Raw genomic sequence first — 9,058 nt, 5'->3', positions numbered from 1 at the left:
TACTACATCACGTAAAGGAAAAGAGAAAGTGGTTGAGCCCCTTGGTATGCCTGACATTTCTGCAGGGCATTCTCATGTTGATGGAGAGTCTAGTGGCTCAGATATGAGCCTTGATGAGGAGCTTGGATCCCAGCTATGAGAACACCTGGTGTAAAGAAGGCTATGGAAGCCATGAATGAAAAGCTGCGAAGATCTGGGAGAGTGAAGAACCCTGTGCAGAGGTTTACTTATGATAGTTATGTGGCACATCACTATGCATATATGGCAAAGGTTGTGCAGGTTGTTGAGCCCACATGCATTGATGAGGCTGTTGGAAATGTGTGTTGGGAGAAAGCTATGGATGAGGAGATGGATGCACTATATGGAAATGAGACTTGGGATTTAGTGCAATTGCCTGAAGGCAAGAAAGCCATTGGATGCAAGTGGGTGTACAAAGTAAAACATAACAGTGATGGAAGCATAAACAGGTATAAGGCTAGATTGGTAGCCAAAGGATATGTGCAGACATATGGCATTGATTATGAGGAAACTTTCAGCCCAGTTGCCAAGATAGCAACAGTGAGAGTTGTGATAGCAGTGGCTGCATCAAAGCAATGGTCTTTACATCAGATGGATGTAAAGAATGCATTCTTGCATGGGGATTTGCAAGAAGAGGTGTATATGTTGCAGCCACCTGGTTATGAGGATGTGAGTCACCCCGAGCATGTTTGCAAGTTGAAGAAAGCCTTGTATGGCTTAAAACAAGCACCAAGAGCATGGTCTGACAAGATTTCTGAATATCTTGTCACTATTGGCTTTCATGTAGCCAATGTAGATTTCTCGCTGTATGTGAGACATGGTGATAGAGGGGTTATGCTTGTTGTCATCTATGTAGATGACTTGATCATTATGGGGGACCATGATGCAGAGATCTTTGATGTAAAGATCTTGCTTAGACAGAAGTTTGAGATGAAGGATCTGGGGGAGCTCAGATATTTCTTGGGCATTGAGGTGATTAGGTCACCACATGGTATTGGATTACTACAGAGACAGTATGGCTTGGACATGTTGTCCAAGTATGGTATGACAGGCTGTAAGCCTATTTCTGTGTCAGTGGATCAGAATGGCAAGTTGGTGCAGATTCAGGAGAGATCTTGGAGGATCCTACTATGTATAGACGCATAGTAGGAAGCTTGATCTATATGACGATCACCAGACTAGATTTGAGCTATGCTGTTGGGTTGGTGAGTCAGTTTATGTAGGTTCCACGAAAACCGCATTTGGATGCAGTGAGACGCATACTGAGGTATGTGAGGTCTACTTTGCATTGTGGACTATTCTATGAGACTGGGACAGAGATATGTGTACATGGATACACAGATGCTGATTGGGCTGGTAGTATCTCAGATAGAAGATCTACCAGTGGATTCATGTTTTCTTTGGGGAGTGCTGCTGTGACTTGGAGTAGCAAGAAGTAGCCTACGGTTGCTCTATCGAGTACAGAGGCCGCTGACTCGAACCTTGAATCAGACTATGACCAAGACCAAACTCTTTCGTCAATTTCAAGGAAAGAAGATGTGACCAGTTTAGAAAAATACACTTAAAACTCCTGCCGAATTTGAAACTAAGTTTGAGATACTTCGAATTGATATGTGGATCAAGGTTATAGAATTCGAGGAATTCTGGTATGAAATTCAGAATTGCGATCAAGAAGTTTTGAGGATACTGATTCAAGAAATACTCCTTGTATTCAAAAGAAAATCAAACTAATAACTTGCATAGAAACCCTATTTTCTTAAAGGACTGCCTTACGCCAGAATGCTAGAGGAAGCATTTGGTATATGTTTTTCTAAGGGAAGTTCCGTTGCAATAGCTGACGCGGGGAGTGTTCAAAGGATGGCTCAAGTGGCAAAGCCTACCCAGGTCTTGACCAGCCTCCTCGGTGTATGGTTGAAAAATGGTGGGCTTCCGGTACGATGGGCGAGGGCTGACGAAGCGGTCCCTGAGTAAAGTACCCGAACACCTAAGAAGGATCGTGGAGGGTTTGGACCAGGAGATGCATGGGCTCGCGGTGCCTATGACACCCATGCGTATCGCGGTGCCTAACCCATGCGTATGTCGTGGAAGATATGTATGATGGAGAACATGATTATTGTAATTTGTTACTAGATCTTGTTTTGCTGACCAGTTGGTCTCAACGGAGAGTCCAGAGTGATACTAATTTTTGAGAAACAAGGGACTGGATGGAATTTTTGAGTTATGAGATCTGTAAAACCAATAAATATTTGTCAATGGATTATTTTATAAGTTATTGTTTTAAAGAGGAGTGTGTGTGTATCTCTATTCGAAAGGAAAAGTTAAGATAGGCATTCAATTATGGGTGGGTGAGTAATTGTCTGGTTCTACCGATTCCAGTGGTTTAACCCATGGGCCCGATGGGGCAGGCTGGAATCAGTGGAGTTTTAATAGTTAAATTGAAATAATAGGAATACGCTTAGAATTCGAATAGTTAAATAAAAGCCTGAAGAATTTCTCTAATGAGTAGATCAATGGCAGTGCCTGATTTCGGTTAGGAAAAAACCGTTTATTTTCTCAAATGATTAGATCAACGGCTGTGCCTGATTTCGGTTAGGAAAAAAGCGTTGATTTCTTCAAATTAAGTTAGTGATAGTTTTCCTTCTATCTGGTTTAATCAGGTGAAGGATAGTTTAGTATCTTAACCCCGTTAGAAAATTCGTTAGAGGTGGAATCGTCCTCGTCTTTCGGGCAAGGGAAATTTTCCCAGTTTTGGTTTCGGAATGACCGCCAGATTAGTCTCATGTCCGAACATTCGAGGGAACCCTGCCCCACGCAAGAGGAAGCTACTTCTGTTGCTGCTAGCAACCGGGAATCCGGTGCGCAGAGGGGGCAGAGGGGTCTCACAGCTGGTATCAGAGCGCTATTGTAAACTTACGAACCAGCAACAAAAATGGCCTAAAATTTTAAAGTAAATCTGGGAAATAATGTTTTCACTTGTTAAGATTATGTTTGAAATGAACTTCATAAATTCAACTTGATTTTTAAATGGATACCCCAAATCTGTCTAGCATTCCTGGACTCTCCCAGAGTCAGGATATGATCGCCTTTGCCTTCGAAAATCTCATTAACTCCGCGACAACCCGAGAAAGCAGAGTGAGACTCGGTCGTCACTTTGAGGATCTATACTTTCCTGATCCAATAGAGCGACATCAGCATATGTGGTTCTTTGGAGGGCGAAGTAGTCGCGTTGATGGCACGGAAGCGGTAAAGCTGTTTACGCCCTTATAGAATGCCACACTTCCACACACGCATGCAAACACACCAGAACACCAGACCAAAGAGCATGAATAAGACTTATATTTCAGAACAGACCTTCATCTATACAGAGGTAGATAACCCGAATATCCTCAGAACCAGCTTTATCTGGCATCCACTCACAATCAGCCCTCTCCAGCTCCTGGTCGCTCCAAATCCCTTCGCTCTCTTGCTTCTCTGTAGTTGAGACCCCTTCGTTCTCTGCTCTGCACCTCAGCTGAAGGTCTCTCTGCTACACCACCAGCACACTGCCAGTTCCCAAAGCAAAAAACCAGTCACACCTCTGAACCTTCCTCTCTCTGGTTGCTAGCCACACTTCACCAGAGAAGCATCCTTTCAATTTGCTGTCAACACTTGCAGCTAGCCCAATATCCAGCCCAAGCAAAAGAACCTGCTTGCATGCTACCAGCCCTTGCCAGCTTCACAGCAACCCAATTCTATCTCTGTCTCTCGCCTGTACAGCCCTTAACTCCTTGCATCCAAAGTTTTTAACAAAAACCTCCCAACTCTCTCCTTTGCACTCTTCCTTTGGGTACCAGCCGCCACCCAAGGCTCCCTCTATCCTTTTTCTGCCTTCGCTCTAGGTCACTTTCACTTCACGCTCTCCACAGTATCACCCGCCAGGCTTTGAAGAAGCCTCTCCACGCCCACCACGCCTTCGCCCACACGTTGGCATCCACAGCTGCGCCGTCCACACTTGCGGTGTCAGCCACGAACTCAGCCCCACCACTCAGTCACCAATGACCTCCTTCGTGTGCAGCTGCGCCCCTGGCTCTGTCCTCGCTACCCCTCACAAGCCCACACGTCGGCTCCTTCAGCCAGTTCACTGTGACTGCTCCTCCAACCGCTGCTCCTAGGCGACTTTCCAGTCCGTCACCTGCATGCTCCAGAAGGCCGCACACGTTCCAGCGTCTGCTCTTCTGCAGCGCCTGTGGCTGCAGCTAGCCACCCAAAAAATACACCCCCGCTTTACTGTCTTGCGCTCCAGCCTGTCAGCGTCCCCACTCACTATCACCCCGAGCGCCCCTTTTTCAGAGAGAGCCCGTCCCCTCCTCTTCATCACTGCTGCCGTTTTTCTACCACCTTCTACGCCTTCGCCAGCTTCGAGATGTTGCGAGCTGGCAACCACCGTGACTTCCACATGGCCTACAAGTTGGCCACTTAATATATATATTTTTTTCTTTTCCAATGCCTAACTAATGGCTACCATTAAATTCCTTCCCACACCAAGTCTAAGGCACATGGCCCGTTTATCTTTCATTTTCCCATGCTCCACATACCTCAAATGTGACCTTCCAAGTACCCATTGTATTTTTGACGCGCCCACACATATTCAGACATCCGAGCAGCTGACATCATTTCCAGCCGACCACGCTCCGGACAAGCTGTGCCTCCAGAATTTCATCATTTTTTCCTGCACATACACTTCCATCAAGACCAAAAGCCTGACTGCCGTATCCATGACACCCACACCGAGTCAATGGGTACCCCCATGACTTTATCACAACACAAACATCACTCATGTACACATGTACAAGTTGAGTCTGAGGTTCCCAAAAAACTACACACATATTTAGCAACCCCCTTTTTTCTGCTGAGACATTTATGTCCAGCAGCTGCACAAACAGGAACCATTTATCCCCCTGGATCAAACAAAAATCTCGGTGCATCTACCTTCCAATCCTTCAAGCATTTTCCTCTGTCAAACAACCATTGATACACCCTGTCATAGCCTTCCACTTTCAACAACCCCCTGGGCTCTTTATACATGGCATCATCACCATCCACTGTTGCACTTCCTCCTCCATACCAGCTCACATAACCTTGTGATGGAGATAACCACTCCTCACCTCTACTCCCCTCTGACACATCTGAGTCCCACTCATAATCATATACTGAAATAACACACATCTGATCATCAACTCTCATCTCACGGTCATGCAATTTGCAGCCCACATCATTGGCTTCCAACTCTCCCTTTGGACAAACTACCAGACTAGGACTATAGCCAAACCACTCATCCATATGCTGAGCATCAACATGAGGTGTGTCCACCATAAACTCATTTCCCTTCAGCCCATCAACATCACACACAGCAACTTCATGCATTGTAGACTCATCATTGTCACCTTCCTGCAGTTTCTCCACCTTCAAGACCATTGGCGATCCTTCAAGATTCTCCACATCTTGCACAGGCATCCCTACCAAGTCTAAGCTCCCCAAACTGCCAGGCAAAGCATTTTGGTCCCCCTGACCAACAACAATAGTCTCACATGCATCCTCACCACTGACAACCGACGACTCGTTCTCTTGGGCATGACAAGGAACACACACCTTTTGCAGCATCCGCACCTGCGAAATCTATCGCACCATCATCCAAAGTAGCATCTAACTCATCATCAGTCACACCATCACTCCTTTTCTGCTGCACAACTAGCATGCAAGTAATCTTCTCCAAGGAAGCCAACTTCAACAGATCATCCAGTGCATTATTAAGTACACTGTCTAGCTCATCATCCACACTCTCATAGGCTGCAATATCCAACTCATCACCTGGATCATCCACTTGTACTTCATCCACAGTATCTTCATTAGTAACACCTTGATCATCACACTCCACCTTGACTGGCTGAAGTACTGGCACCTGCAAGTCATTACTCTTTTGTAAATCAAAGAGATCATCCAGATCATATCCATACTCAAACACATCAGGCTCCACAGCACTAGCATCACTTTCACAATCCACAGCATCATCAATATTTCCATCCTCCTCCTCCTCATCTTCTGAAAGCTCTTCAGGGATGATTCCAGAAACCTCACCCTTCTCCATTTCCAACAGATGAATCTGTCCCATACCCTGCTCTGCAAATGTGACCTCACGGACTTTACAAACATTGGGCTGAATTGCTTCCTTAACCTGCATATTAGGGCCAATCACCCTATCACTCATTCCCAAAGACAATTGATATATGCCACCATTAGCTTTGGCTGGTCTCTCACATTGTGGACTGATATGACCCCACTCACCACAATTCCGGCATTGCACATCACACGGATACCTTCTCCCTCTTCCAATATCTACTGAATTTCTTTCAAAACCAGATGATGCATCGGTCTTCCTTCCCATATCACCTATGCCTCTTCCTCTTCCTGCAGACTCTATCCAATTGAAGCTTAAAGACTTCATGAGCTCCATTGCATCATGAACCTCCCGCTTCAAAGAATCCTCCTGTTTAGGAACAACAGCAGCTTTTCTTCCAGGATGCATACTCTCAATCTTTGGCATCTTCACAAACCTCTTTGGCTCTTCCTGCATTCCCAACTGCCTCAAATGCTTCACCTTCCACTCCTTCTCACGAGCTACTCTGATAGCCTCCTCAAAGCTATCCAGGTTCTTCAGCTCCACCTTCAGACGGAGGGTTGGCTCCAGACCAGCCACAAACCGCTCCCTCTTTATCATCTGCGGGGGTACTTCAGGAATCAGAGCCTCACACCATAGACTCCACAGTCTACCAAACTCTATCAGATACTGATCCACATCCTGACCGTCCTTCTGCTGAATGTTACACAACTCCTTCCACACCTGATTCAGACTCTTCACATGGACAAACTGTGCCAAAAATGCAGCTTTGACTACACGGTACTCAGGATCCTGTTGATGAATGTTCCTGTGAGTAGTCACAAACATCTGTAGCCATGTTTTTGCATCACCCTGCAAGCAATAAGCCAAAATCTGAGAAAGGATCTCCGGGGTTGCCCTGTCCTTCATCAAGGCTGTAAATTCCATCTTCTCCAGAAACCTGGTTGCATTCTCCTGTGGCAATCCCCAATACTCCGAAAAATCCTGAGCCATTTTTCCAACCTTCTTCACACAGCCCCTATCTTCTTTCACAAACCAGAGGAAATCTGCTCCTCTATGGAGGCACCAAAAAGTGATGGCACGGAAGCGGTAAAGTTGTTTACGCCCTTATAGAATGCCACGCTTCCACACACGCATGCAAACACACCAGAACACCAGACCAAAGAGCATGAATAAGACTTATATTTCAGAACAGACCTTCATCTATACAGAGGTAGATAACCCGAATATCCTCAGAACCAGCTTTATCTGGCATCCACTCGCAATCAGCACTCTCCAGCTCCTGGTCGCTCCAAATCCCTTCGCTCTCTTGCTTCTCTACAGCTGAGACCCCTTCGTTCTCTGCTCTGCACCTCAGCTGAAGGTCTCTCTGCTACACCACTAGCACACTGCCAGTTCCCAAAGCAAAAAACCAGTCACACCTCTGAACCTTCCTCTCTCTGGTTGCTAACCACACTTCACCAGAGAAGCATCCTTTCAATTTGCTATCAACACTTGCAGCTAGCCCAATATCCAGCCCAAGCAAAAGAACCTGCTTGCATGCTACCAGCCCTTGCCGGCTTCACAGCAACCCAATTCTATCTCTGTCTCTCACCTGCATACAGTCCTTAACTCCTTGCATCCAAAGTTTTTAACAAAAACCTCCCAACTCTCTCCTTTGCACTATTCCTTTGGGTACCAGCCACCACCCAAGGCTCCCTCTATCCTTTTTCTGCCTTCGCTCCAGGTCACTTTCACTTCACGCTCTCCACAGTATCACCCGCCAGGCTTTGAAGAAGCCTCTCCACGCCCACCACGCCTTCGCCCACATGTTGGCATCCACAGCTGCGCCGTCCACACTTGCGGTGTCAGCCACGAACTCAGCCCCGCCACTCAGTCACCAATGACCTCCTTCATGTGCAGCTGCACCCCTGGCTCTGTCCTCGCTACCCCTCACAAGCCCACACGTCGGCTCCTTCAGCCAGTCCACTGTGACTGCTCCTCCAGCCGCTGCTCCTAGGTGACTTTCCAGTCCGTCACCTGCACGCTCCAGAAGGCCGCACACGTTCCAGCGTCTGCTCTTCTGCAGCGCCTGTGGCTGCAGCTAGCCACCCAAAAAATACACCCCCGCTTTACTGTCTTACGCTCCAGCCTGTCAGCGTCCCCACTCACTATCACCCCGGGCGCCCGTTTTTCAGAGAGAGCCCGTCCCCTCCTCTTCATCATTGCTGCCGTTTTTCTACCACCTTCTACGCCTTCGCCAGCTTCGAGATGTTGCGAGCTGGCAACCACCGTGACTTCCACATGGCCTACAAGTTGGCCACTTAATATATATATTTTTTTCTTTTCCAATGCCTAACTAATGGCTACCATTAAATTCCTTCCCACACCAAGTCTAAGGCACATGGCCCCTTTATCTTTCATTTTCCCATGCTCCACATACCTCAAATGCGACCTTCCAAGTACCCATTGTATTTTTGACGCGCCCACACATATTCAGACATCCGAGCAGCTGACATCATTTCCAGCTGACCACGCTCCGGAGACAAGCTGTGCCTCCAGAATTTCATCATTTTTTCCTGCACATACACTTCCATCAAGACCAAAAGCCTGACTGCCGTATCCACGACGCCCACACCGAGTCAATGGGTACCCCCATGACTTTATCACAACACGAACATCACTATACACATGTACAAGTTGAGTCTGAGGTTCCCAAAAAACTACACACAGCGTCAATATCAATCAATGACAGAGACTCAGACAGAATATCTCGCTAACCATGATCTTGATAAGACTCAGACAGAATATCTCGCTAACCATGATCTTAATAAGACTCAGATAGAATATCTCGCTAACCATGATCTTAATAAGACTAGACTTCTTAGCCGCTTTATTCCTAGGAGA

Source organism: Cibotium barometz, chromosome 28 (genome assembly GCF_041138505.1).
Source record: "Cibotium barometz isolate CiBa-2024 chromosome 28, ASM4113850v1, whole genome shotgun sequence".
Lineage (NCBI taxonomy): Eukaryota > Viridiplantae > Streptophyta > Polypodiopsida > Cyatheales > Cibotiaceae > Cibotium > Cibotium barometz.
This window is presented reverse-complemented; position numbering follows the sequence as displayed.